Source organism: Anabas testudineus, chromosome 18 (assembly GCF_900324465.2).
Source record: "Anabas testudineus chromosome 18, fAnaTes1.2, whole genome shotgun sequence".
Classification (NCBI taxonomy): domain Eukaryota; kingdom Metazoa; phylum Chordata; class Actinopteri; order Anabantiformes; family Anabantidae; genus Anabas; species Anabas testudineus.
Window position 1 is genome coordinate 12,900,914 of NC_046627.1, and position 13,370 is coordinate 12,914,283.

A 13,370-nucleotide genomic window follows, 5' to 3' on the forward strand; every position below is an offset into this window, starting at 1 on the left:
ACCTACAACCACATAGCCGCAACCTACCCTCAAAAGAGTTCCTGCTTCAGATCCTCCACAACATTGATTTGTTCTATTCAGACTATTTATAAGAAACAATACAAAACATTCTTGTTTAAAGAATTGTTTAAATTTTTGTTTAAAGTCTTTATTCATGTATTAATATAACATTGTTCATGTATAATATTACAATATTATTACATTAAAAAACTTATTGTGAACTAAGTGAAGGTCAACAAATGTCTTCCCGTCTTGAAGCTGAAACTTTGTCCACTTAGTATAATAGCAGAAGCAGTCAGACTTTATTAATGCATTCAGTTCTGGTCTTAGTGCCTGCTCACCTTCATTCATTTTAATAAGATCATGTAAGACAATAATAACAACAGGCTTATCATTTAACTGTAATGTAATATGATTGTGTATAAAACAACACTGCATGATATGACAAGAGTAAGTCTCTGCTTAGCCTGTGACAGTCGTATGGAACATAAATAGCCATGTCCTAATCTCAAAAAGTAAAACCCACCTGCGATTCTATGTTCCAGTCATTCTGAGGTCTCTTCCATTCCTGTTCCCCTCTGTACTTGTAAACAGACACTTTTTGCAGTGTCGTAGAGCGTCGCAGACCTTGTCATGTCCTCGCTCATGATTTTATATCGATTCTTGTTCAGGATTGTGTTGTCTAAGATGCCTGGGATTTGTGGTGGAGCTTCATTAAGAAAAAACCTCTGACACTCTGACATCGACTGAAAAACTTCAGTCTCTGTAGGAGTGACAAACAAAAAGGGGAGGACAGCGAAGGGCAGGAGACAACATATCTTTAGGGGAGTCATCATGACACACTGTCAGAGGAGAAAACAAAAGAATCATCAGGATTAATTTAGCAAAGAAAGTGGATGTTTTTACATTGTAGTTTTTGAATAGGGCAGAAACTGAACCAGTAAGAATGAGAAAAGAAAAACTCAGTTAAACAGTCTGAATGTATTTCTAAATCCAAATTTGCCTCCCTAGAAATTATGCCAAGAACAAGAATAACTTACCTCCTTAGGGTCTCATCAAATGCTCCAAAACAGACAAAGTGTTGTTCTTTATTAATAAGAGTAATAAGTAAAACGTGTAACTGAACTTCGAATAATAAGTGAAGCTGTGAAGGAAGTCTGGTTTATATATTGAGTAGAGACGTGCTAGTGAACTACTCCCACCTCCACACTTTGCAAGCAGTATTATCAAACTATTTCAACATTCAATTCAACTTTATTACTTCAATCCTTTGACTTGTTACAGCTCCTCTAAAAAGATGCAAAAATAAATTTAGCAGTAAACGTTTCTCTATGGGGTGTTGTGAAAATAAAAAAAATGCTGCTACTGCTGCTGCTGATCAACCACAACATCAACTCCACCTGGTGAATATGAATCAGCATTAGCATGTTCAGGTACCTGTTGATTGAGGCCAGTTTTATATTTTCCCAATGTTCACCACAACATGAAACTCACCAGGTGAAACTCGCCATGCACAGATGGAGCAGGTTTTCCTTCATCAACATGAACATTATAGTTTATTACTACACAGGGCCACCAACACCGTCCAAAGTTTGATGTATGAGACATTTAAGAAAATTTCTTTTATTCACCAGTTTTCTGTTAAACTGCATAAACGTATTGCAATCTGCTCATCATTTCATTATCCTGACAATTTACTGGGAAATGTTTATATTCCTTGCATTTATGTTGGTGTATTTCATCACAGCAGTTTCTACATTTCTGTAAAGGAGGAAACTGCCTCAGGTGTCTGTCCAGCATGTTCTGACAGTGTGATATCACAAGGTACAAGAAGCTCTAACTCAAATGTAGTGGTAGTTCTGACTTTAACCTGCAGATGCAGACGTTGTATTGAAAGTCAAACTGAAAATTTTGTGTTTGTTCCAAACTCCCATTTTATTTATGTGCATTTTATTAAGTATAAAGTATAAGTAAGTGTATAAATAGTACCACAAGGTTTAATCTCTGTTTATGTGCTAACTTGCATAAACATTGAGTGAGCACATGAGTGCTGAGGAACTAATTCTAACACTGATGTGCAAATATTATTGGTTTCCTTAAGATTTAAAATCTGCTGAAGTGATTGGCTGACAAACATTAGTGAGATCCAACACTGAGTAGTATTAATGTGCAGCTAGTGCAAAGTGACTGATGTTCACAGCAGAAAAATGTTGAAATGGAAGAATTTACTTTTTCAGTAAGGTACAAAGATCATACACAGCACAGTAGGGAGAGAATCAGAAAATCTATGATGAGCATTTACACCCTTTTCTCATAAAAAGTAGATTTTCACCCAAATGTAGATTAGAAAGTGCTACAGCCATAAAGTGAAACTGACATCAGATCAAATTATCATAACAAAATAAATCTGGAGTACTCCACCTCTGAGTCATGTCTGTTTTTAGCACAGTGGCCTTTGGAGCTCACAGTTTACATTACACATTGTCCCTTGTGTGCAGCGATTTCTCTGATTGTATTTAGAGGATATCCAATTCAAAGTTTCAATTACATTAAATTCCACAATTACAATTAAATATAACTCTTCAAGGGAAAAAGTTCTATACACGTTAACACATATTAGTTAGGTTGTAATAATAAACAAGACGGCTCTCTTAATAAAACATATAAAACAATTTAATAATACAAGAATGAAACATTTCTTTTTCACACCAGCTGTTGTATTACTCATTGAAATGCTTATAATAACTGAAATCAATACATGTACAGGCTATAAACACAAAGATGTTTTAGTTTTCAATTGTGAAATTCAAAATGACAAATTAATTAATAAAAATGCATCTTGTCAGATTAAATCAAAGCTGAACAAATCAAATGGATAACATATCTGAAAGCAATAATTCAGGACTGAGCATAATGAAAAATAAGAATCAATAAAAGACTAAATGTGCCAGTCAAATAACAATTAGTAAAATATAGCAAGTAAAAAAAAGATTTCAAATCAATTTAGAATGTAACAAGAGAAATAATCAAAATATCACACAAAGCTTTTCATCTCAATTTGGAAAATAATCATAAATCATGTGAAAGAAAAATGTTAATAACAAAGAGAAGCTTAGTCATCAATAAAACAGAAATGAGGATTAATACAACTAAGAATGTGTCTTTAACTATCAGTTTGCCTTCTAAATTGATGAACCTCCACTATTGAGCTAATCGTGTCATTTTTGTTCTGTAAAGTTCAGGGTTTTAATTTCTGTACTGTCTTTCTGTGGCACCACTGCAACTTGATGATGGAAAAAATTGGTCTAATATTTGATCAATGCATGAAAAGTCAAACAGCAACAAAGGTTTTCATATAAATGTACTGGAGTAAAAAATACAAATGGGGAACATAAAAGTACAAGTGCCTCTGAATTGTACTAAAGTAAAAGTACAGTAGTTCTGACATTAACCTGCAGGTGGAGTTAATGTATCTGCAATATCAGAACCAATATAATACATCAAATATAAGCAATCAGGCATCAGAATAAATAATAAACACAAAGAGAATCTCAGATCATTAACATACTAAATATCATATATAAATATAATTAAAATATCAATGAATCACCCTCTTTTTTTCCCCTACTCCTCTAGCAGTGGCAGTTTTAATTCATTTCAGGGTAAAATGCAGCAACAGTTTCTTCAAGAAATTGTTTTGGGAAATGCCCCCAAATTTTTCTTACTAATGCTCAGTTTATCATCGAGTTATCCTGGTGTCCTGGTGTACATTTGTTTAACATTAGGTTCTTCTTGGAACTTTTTCCCCTCAGTACGCATTCGCTATCCACGTGTTTAGCTTCTTACTGTAACAGCAGAAATTGACCAAAGCACAAATGGTACATAACCCTGTCGTTTCTGTTTTTTGTTTGGGCTAGGTTTTGCCTGTACTGTTGCAGTAATCATATTCCATTTAATTTTATTTGTATAGCGCTTTTTACAATTGACATTGTTGCAAAGTAGCAACAACCAAAGTAACTATGGAAGTTTACATGAACAGTGAATGTGTATGAATCATAGTAATCAGATTGTCCCTGATGAGCAAGCCGAGGGCGACGTTGGCAAGGAAAAACTTCCTGAGAAGGCAACAGGAAGAAACCTTGAGAGGAACAAGACTCAAAAGGGAACCCATCCTCATATGGGTGATTACATGCTGTGTAGGCAGCAGGCAGTCCAGTATAACAGTTAATGTCTTTAAGTTAATGTGGAGTCCAGTTAGTTATTGCAGACTCTGGTAGACTTGTTCCAGTGCTGGACTATCAAGTGTTGAATCGAGATCTAACTTTATCATGAACATCTTCTACCCGCACACCAGCCAACCTCATGTCCTTTGTTAAGACATCCATAGACTCTTTGGTCGTCCTCTTGACCTCCTGCCTGGCAGCTCCATCTCCAACATCCTTCTACCAATATACTCACTATCCCTCCTCTGAACATGTCCAAACCATCTCAGTCTGGCCTCTCTGACTTTGTCGCTAACACAGGCAACGTGAGCCGTCCCTCTGATGTACTCGTTCCTTATTCTGTCTAACCTGGTCACTCCTAAGGAGAACCTCAACATCTTCATCTCTGCTACCTCCATCTCAGCCTCTTGTCTCTTTCTCACTGCTACTGTCTCTAACCCATAGAGCAGAGCTGGTCTCACCACTGTCTTGTAGACCTTTCCTTTGAGTCTTGCTGACACTCTTTTGTCACACAACACTCCTGACACTTTCCTCCACCCGCTCCAACCTGCCTGCACTCTCCTCTTCACCTCTTTTCCACACTCTCCATCACACTGAACTGTTGACCCCAAGTACTTAAACTCCTGCACCTTCTTCACCTCAGCCCCCTGTAACCTAACGCTTCTACCTTGATCCTCTCGTTTATACACATGTATTCTGTCTTACTACGACCGACCTTCATGCCTCTTCTTTCCAGAGCAAACCTCCACCTCTCCAGCTGTTCCTCCACCTGCTCACTACTCTCACTGCAAATCACAATGTCATCCGCAAACATTATTGTCCAGGGAGATTCCTGTCTGACCTCATCTGTCAGCCTGTCCATCAACATAGCAAACAAGAAGGGACTCAAAGCTGATCCTTGGTGTAGTCCCACCTCCACCTTGAACTCCTCTGTCTGACCTACAGCACATCTCACCACCGTCATACTTCTCTCATACATGTAACCAGTTTTCAGTTAAACTGAATGTTAGATATATTACATATTATATATTCATAATTAAAATGTACAGTGTGTTACAAATGTATTAATCTGCTCATCATTTCATCATCCTGACAATTTACTGGGAAATATTAACATTTTTAGTATTTGTGTTGGTGTATTTTCTTCACAGGAGCTTCTACATTTCTGTAAAGGAGGAAACTGCCTCAGATTCTGTCCAGCATGTCCTGACTGTGTGATATCACAAGGTGATAAATACATGTAGTGGTAGTTCTTACTATAACCTGCAGATGTCGATGTTATGTTGAAAGTTAAACTGTAAATTTTGTGTAAACTCACATTTTATTTATGTGCATTTTACTTAGTATTTATCTTATAAAGAGTCAACATGTAAATTAGGTTTAATCTCTGTTTATGTGCTAACTTGCATAAAATCATATTTGTGTGTGTTATATTCATAACCACCATATATTATTACTGAAAAACTAATTCTAAAACTAGTCTGCAAATATTATAGTATTCCCTGAGATTTTAAACCTGTTGAAGTGACACATAGACTGTTTTATTAGTCATTGCAATGCTTTTAATGATTAAAATCAATACATGTAGAGGCTATAAACACAAAGATGTTTTAGTTTGTGATGGTGAAATTCAAAATCACAAATTAATCAATCAATAAAAATGCCTCAATTGTTTTGTTGATGATCAGTTCTTCCAGTGTCCTGGTGTGCACATGTTTAACATTAGGTTTTTGTCCATCATTTTCGTCATCCACTGCAACGTGAGTCGTCCACTGCAACTCCTTCCCTGGTCCATCAGGATGTTGTGTAGGGGATGGTCGGTGTATTGCAGAGTAGCCTCTATCTTTTTTTATGTGCATTTCTTCACCACAGCCTAGTCTAAGTCATCAGAGAACTTCTGCATCTAACCTCATTCCAGGTACACAGTACCTACACAGGAAAAGGTGTCTCCGTCTTTGTTCATACTGTGCATATGTTTATACAGATCTGTGTGAACTGACCAGTCCAACTTATTGGCTAGTGAAATAATTAAAACAAGTGACCAATAATAAATGTACTGAAGTAAAAAGTACAAATAGAGAAGTGCCACTGAATCATAGTATAAAACACTCTTAATAACTTTTACTACTGTAAATTTAACTGTACTTTAATGTAGCTAGAATGTACAGTTTGTCACAGTTTTTGTAAAGACAGCAAAAAGCTGTTATTGTTTACTGCAACAGTACTGTTTATTTGCACCTTTTCTAGGATAGGTATATTTACAGATTGTTATTGTTAAATAAAGTACAGTATATAACTTATTCACTACATACGTTTGCATGAGCATTTCATTAAGTAATTTTATTTCACAACTCGTACATCATACTATTAAACTACATTACACTCAGTAAAAATGAATGAGAGTAAACTTGATGGACTGGAGCAAGAAAGTACTGATGTAGTGCTGGAGTGGGGAAAGCAACACTTGCAGGTCTCTGAAAACAGAAGAAAAAACAAAACATGATTCTGAATGATTTCTTCATGAGTTAGGTTTTGTAGTTTTCTTAAGCAAGAAAGCTAATTTAAGCAACTAAGCTCAGCAACCTACACAAATAGCTATGTTCATTTAAGTTAGGCAGTTATAAAAGGAAATGTCTGGATATGTGCACTTGGCAAAGATTTATCCAAGACTAAGTAAATTCAAGCTCACCCTGTAATTTGCAGGATGACAATCAGAGGTCCAGTGCCAACAATGTACTGCAGTAAGTAAATTAACAGCAAAGTCTAAGATTGTAGTTCTGACATTAACCTGCAGGTGGAGGTAATGTACTGAGAGTCTTTTGTTTGTTCTATTTCTCTGCATTATAAACTAAAATCAACAGACAGTCCTCATATAGTCGATGAAGAGTCTTTACCAGCAGGAAGTACTCTGAACCAGGACTTTATTTTATTTTTTATAATAAGCAGCAGACAAACTGTCAACTGGATCAAGTAATTTTAACATAGAAGTTTCGAAGAAGTATATTAGGGTATGTTCAGATAGATTTAATTACAGTCTTTGTGAATATAACAAATTTAAATATGTTTTTAATCCAGTTTTGCTGTTTAATTCAATAACGGTAATTATATAAACAATAATTTATATATCTACTTTACATTGTTGTTGAATTATACTTGCTCATGTTACTAAGATATTAATAAAACAATATAGAAAATGTTTTTAAAACAGGAAGAAAAAAGGGGATGAGGGTGTTGTTTCTTCAACACCCTCACTGAATGTTAGAATGTTAATTAAAGTAAAACATGAGGAAATCGATGCTCTGACCACTTTTACCTTTTAAGTAGATTCATACTACTTGTAGGTAGGAGAGAGGTGATATATTTATACTTATTAACACTTATGATGTGTCAGTTGTGGCTTAGTTCGTGGGAAGCAAACACCAACACATCAGTTCTTGAAGCCTTCCTGTCTTAAAACAGGTGTCTGTTTAAAAATGATTCACTTCCTGTTACAAAACAAAAACAAAACAAAATACAAGTAAAATATCTCATCAATACTATTCTCAAAATTAATAAATCTTTACTCATAAAGCTTTATTAAAAATTGAAACCTCAGTTAAATCATGTATTCGACAGGTAAAGTTAAGCATCCGATATTTTTAGACACATTAACACCTCTGGTGTGTTAACCGTCAGGTAGTTCACGAGAAGCATAAAGCAACACCTCTGTTTGACACCTAGAGTTCCTGTGAGAAGAAAAAAAAAAGGTGTCTCTTTGAAGTAATCCACTCTCTGTTCCGCCAAATTAAACAGTTAAATTCCAGACACGCTTATACTGCTGGTTATAGTTCTATAATGTCAAACATGAATCACTAAGTTTGGTACATGTAACAAGGAGATACAGAGTTTTATTTATAAAGTCAGTTAAATTAAATAAATTATACGTGACCTTTGCCTCAAAGGGCTTTTGCAAAATGCTCGACAACTACACCCTCTGCCCTTAGATGTTTAATTCAGATAGAGTGGTGTTACAACAACAAACAAAAATGTAATTGTGAAGCAAACTACAGCATCTTATCATTCGTCAATCTTTCCTTTGTGTAAATGTGTTTTTAGTTATATTATATTATATGTGTATTTATAGAACATATAAATATATTGCCTATGTGTCATTCTGATATCAGCAAAACACTAGTTATGAGCAGACTGAGATGTTGAACCACTGTTTGTGGTTGTGAAAAACATGCAGGTTGACACTACTTCTGACATTTAAAGCATTAAATGACCTTGCGTTGCAGTATCTAAGTGAACTGCTAGTGTCTTATGATCCACCACGCCTACTTCGATAAAAGGATGCTGGCTGCCTGTCAGTACCTCGTATCATGAAAACTACAGCTGGGGGCAGAGCTTTTTCTTACAAAGCCCCAAAGTTATGGAATAGCCTTCCAAATAGGGTTCTGGACTCAGACACAATCTCAGTATTTAAGTCTAGGCTGAAAACCTATTTATTTATTTAGTCAAGCATTTTTGTAAATAGATCTGGGAAGGACTCATGGACGTAGAGCATTATGGTGAACTGGTATGTTTAGATGCTGTCTTCCCCACTCTCACTGATCACTCAGGTTAGTTGATGGTGAAGTGTTTGGTTGCTCTACATCCCAGGGAGCCCTCACGTCTGTGTTTCCTTCTGAACCCACCCTTTTAGTTAGGCTGTCATAATTAGTCCTGCCGGAGTCCCTGCTGCACTATTATAAATATACATTCACCTCAAACTTTATCTGACTGTGAATACAACTAACTGCAATCTCTCCTCTTCTTTTTCTCTTCCTGTCTCTCTGTCGAGCTACACGTCATTCCACCCTTTGCCCTCTGGACCTGTCTGACTCGTCCTGATGCCCAACTTCTGGCTGGAGATCTCGTCACTTGGATCCGCCGTTTGCCCTATGGGATGCGTGTGGAGACTGGAGTTGGTCACGTGCTACTATGAAGTCAGTCTTGGTCTCGGCGGACGTCGGAAGCCGTTTCTAGGAGGTCTTGACTCAACGCTCGATAGTCCAGGACTGGAACAAGTCAGCCTGCAATTAACTAACTGGACTCCACATTAACTTAAAGACATTAACTGTTATACTGGACTGCTGCCTACACAGCATGTAATCACTTATATGAGGATGGGTTCCCTGTTGAGTCTGGTTCCTCTCAAGGTTTCTTCCTGTTGCCTTCTCAGGGAGTTTTTCTTGCCACCGTCGCCCTCGGCTTGCTCATCAGGGACAATCTGATTACTATGATTCATACACATTCACTGTTCATGTACTGTTCTGAGTGTGTAAAGCTGCTTTGTGACAATGTCAATTGTAAAAAGCGCTCTACAAATAAAATAAAATTGAATTGAATTGAATTAAAGGAAGGAGGCGTCACAGAGTACAGTGGAGGTGGTGGACAGTTTTGTTGACTGGTGTGGACTCAACCATCTTCAACTGAACATCAATAAAAAAAAGGAGCTGGTGATGGACTTCAGGAAATCTGGCAGTCCTGTCATCCCTCTCTCTATACAGGGGGAGGAGGTGGAGGTTGTGTCCAAGTACAAATACCTGGGAGTGTACTTGGACAACAATCTGGACTAAGAACTCAGCAGCACTGTACAAAAAGGCTCAGAGCTGGATGTACTTTCTGAGGAGACTCAGGTCCTTCAACGTCTGCAGCACCATGCTGCGGATGTTTTATGAGTCTGTGGTGGCCAGTGTCATCTTTTATGCTGTGGTCTGCTGGGGCAGCAACATGAAGGTGTCTGACAATGACAGGCTAAACAAACTGATCAGGAGGACTGGCTCTGTTCTGGGGGTGGAGCTGGACCCTCTACATGTTGTAGCTGAGAGGAGGATGCTGTCCAAACTCCTCTGAATCCTGAACAATCCCTCCCACCCACTGCACAGTGTGTTTACTGGACAGAGGAGCACGTCAGAGCTTTATTAACAGGAGGTTCATCAATCTCTACAATTCCTCCCCCCTCTGTAAGGGGTGGGGGTAGTGATAGTTTGTGTCTTATAATTGCTGTAATTCCTTCATGGACTATAAATATTGACCCATTTTCATTTGTCTATTTTACAAATTCTGTATTGATGTTATTGTGTATTTGTGTTGGTGAATTTTTCCTGGTTGTGGTTCCTTTCTTTCTTTCTGTGTTGAGAACAACTGTCATGAGGCAAAACAATATCCCTCTGGGATTAATAAAGTTTTTTGAATCTTTAACCTTGAAATTAAAAATGAATAAATATTTGAATTATCCCTTGTTTTCTATTTATCAGACCAGATAATTCACAAATTCACCCAATAATTCATGAGTTTATTGATCATTTAACAATATCACAAACTTGTAATCATCATCAAATTAATAAATCAAATGTGAACAAAATACAGATAAACCTGTCAGGAATCAAAAATACAATCAGTAGCAGTCTAAATGTATCTGAAGTTAAAATCCACTACAAGAAAAGTCAAAATGACTGTTATAAATAAAAATATAATAAAGAGAAATAAAGAATTATATTATTATAATTATGGTTAAACATTCATCAGCAGGTTAAATTTAACCAAAGAAAAACATAATTTACTTCTACTGCTGCATTTATAAAAAGCTCTGTGAAATTATAGACTTCCAAAACTCTCTTGAGGGTAAAACCTGTGTCTTTGGATTTTATCAGAGGCCTCTTTAGATTCAAACACTGGTTTCTAAGTTTTGACTTAGTTTTAGTCTTCAACTATGATCCTCAATGTTTTACCCTTCTTCCTGAAGCCTTTGTCTTTGTGGAAAATTCCTTTTAAATTTTCTGGTGGGTATTTGCAGGTTCTTTCAATATTTAATGCTCTTAGAGACTCTTCGGCAGTTTCTTTGAGCGGGCACTTTGAGGTGTTTTCTTTTGGTCCTGGAAATGCCTCAAATCTTCTGCTACCAGTGCTCAGTTTATCATAGATATCAGCCAAAGTTCTCATCGGCAGATATGTAGTTTCAGATTCATCTCGAACATTGGCTCCCCAGAATGCTCCTGCTATCCACTTTCTGTTCTGTTGACTGTAACAGCAGAAAGCTGACCAGAGCATTGAAGGAATATTAACTCTGCTGCTGAGTTGTTCATCTGGACTTGCCTTTGCTCCAGTCACTACGTAGCCTTCTTTGTTTTCGCAGTAGTTTTCCAGGATACATTTGATGTGGTTTTCCATTTTTTCCCAGCTGCCACTGTTGAACGAGATTGCTTGTGGAACAATGTTTGTCAGAGTGAATGTTGAGATTTTATCACTTTCATCAAAACCATAAGAAGATGGAAATAAATGACCCCTGTTATAGTCTTTGTTGTTCTTATAGTTGTTGTCACTGGCCTGGTTCTTGTACTCAGCATGGTCACAATCCTCCATGTTTTTGTCAGTGCTCCTGTCTTCAAGCTGCAAAAGTTGAAACAATTAATCACTGTGATAAATAAAGACATTATAATGAAATATAGTGTGATTATAAATCCATACGTACCTGTGGCTCTATCTTCCACTGGTTTTCGGGTCTTTCCTCTTTCTCCTCTGAGTTTTCTTCTCCTCTGTACTTGTAAGCAGAAAGCACTGGGATCTTGTTCTTGGTGTCGTAGAGCGTCACAAACCTTGCCTTGTTCTCATAAGTCTGGCAGATGACTCTGTATCTGTTCTTACCCTTGATTTGACCATTTTCCAAGATGCCAGGAACCTGTGGAGGTTTATTAAGAAGAAACCCTTCACACTGTGACATTGACTGCACCAATTCAGTCTCTGTGGGACTGATGGACAGGAGGAGGAGGACGGCAAGGGGCAGGAGACACCACATGTTCAGAGGAGTCATCATCACACTGTGTCAGAGGAGAAAACAATATATCATTAAAGTTTAATTTAGCAACTTTAACGAGTAGAAGAACATGGATTTTGTTGCATTGTAATCTTAGTATAGTTTGAACAGACACCGAACCCAAATAATTTAAAGAAAATAACAAGAAAAACTTACATTGTGAAAACTTCAAGAAGATGAACAAGAAGAAGAGCAGTCACTTCAAACAAACGGTGTAACTGACCCTCAGATATTCAGTCAAACTGTGAAGGAAGTCTGGCGTTTATATCCACTAGAGCTGTGATATTAGCTACTCCCACCTCCATCAAGGTGTTCTAATGCACCCTTCTAGTCTGCAGCTACACAAACCAACATGCAACAAGCAGTGACGCAGTTTGTGGTCTGACACCTCCTTATTGTGGTCAACATTAAAAATTTCCACATTGAAGAGACTGATCAGCCGAAAAATTAAAACCACTGGTTTGTATAATTATTGTGTTGGTTCGATAAATCAATTGAAATTGAATTAAAAATTGAATCACCATAAACACTGTCCACAGCTGGAAATAGTCTCCAACAAATACACTGTTCACTGCTTTCTGATTGTTTTAGTGGAGATGTTCAGAGGAGAGAAAATGTTGGGATGAAACAGCAGAGAGAACAAGAATAGAGGATTTACATTCACATTTAGTCATTTAGCAGACGCTTTTATCCAGACGACTCACAAGTGAGGAACAAGGCAAGCAAACAAAATCTAAGTCAAGAAGAAACAACATCAAAGCAAAGTGCTATCAAAAAAGTGTTTCTGTTTCAAGAGATGTAAGTACAAGAGAGTAGAATAGTGTCTTGTTTTTGTGCAAAGGAAGATGCGGAAGAGTTCTGTTTTTAGCAGTTTTTTAAAGATTGCAAGTGAGGTGGCTGAACGTGCAGAGATAGGCAGCTCATTCCACCATCATCGAATAAGTGGTGCTGGTACCACCAGACAACGTTCCCTGGTTGAGCGCAGTGGACGGGGGAGGGGGGGGGGGGGGGGATGTAGGCCTGAATGATTGTACTGAGATAAGATGGAGCTGTGGAGTTGACCACTCTGTAGGCAAGAGACAGAGCTTTGAACCTGATCCTTGCAGCCACAGGAAGCCAATGCAAAGATCTGAAGAGCGGTGTGACATGAGACATTTTTGATTGATTGAAAATGAGGCGTGCTGCTGCATTTTGGATCATCTGGAGGGGTTTGATTGTGGATGCCGGTAAAGGATGATGTCAGTACAGGGATAAAAACAGAAAAAGGGTAAAAAGACTGAGTAGAAGTTTGTATCTTAGCTAAAAAGATG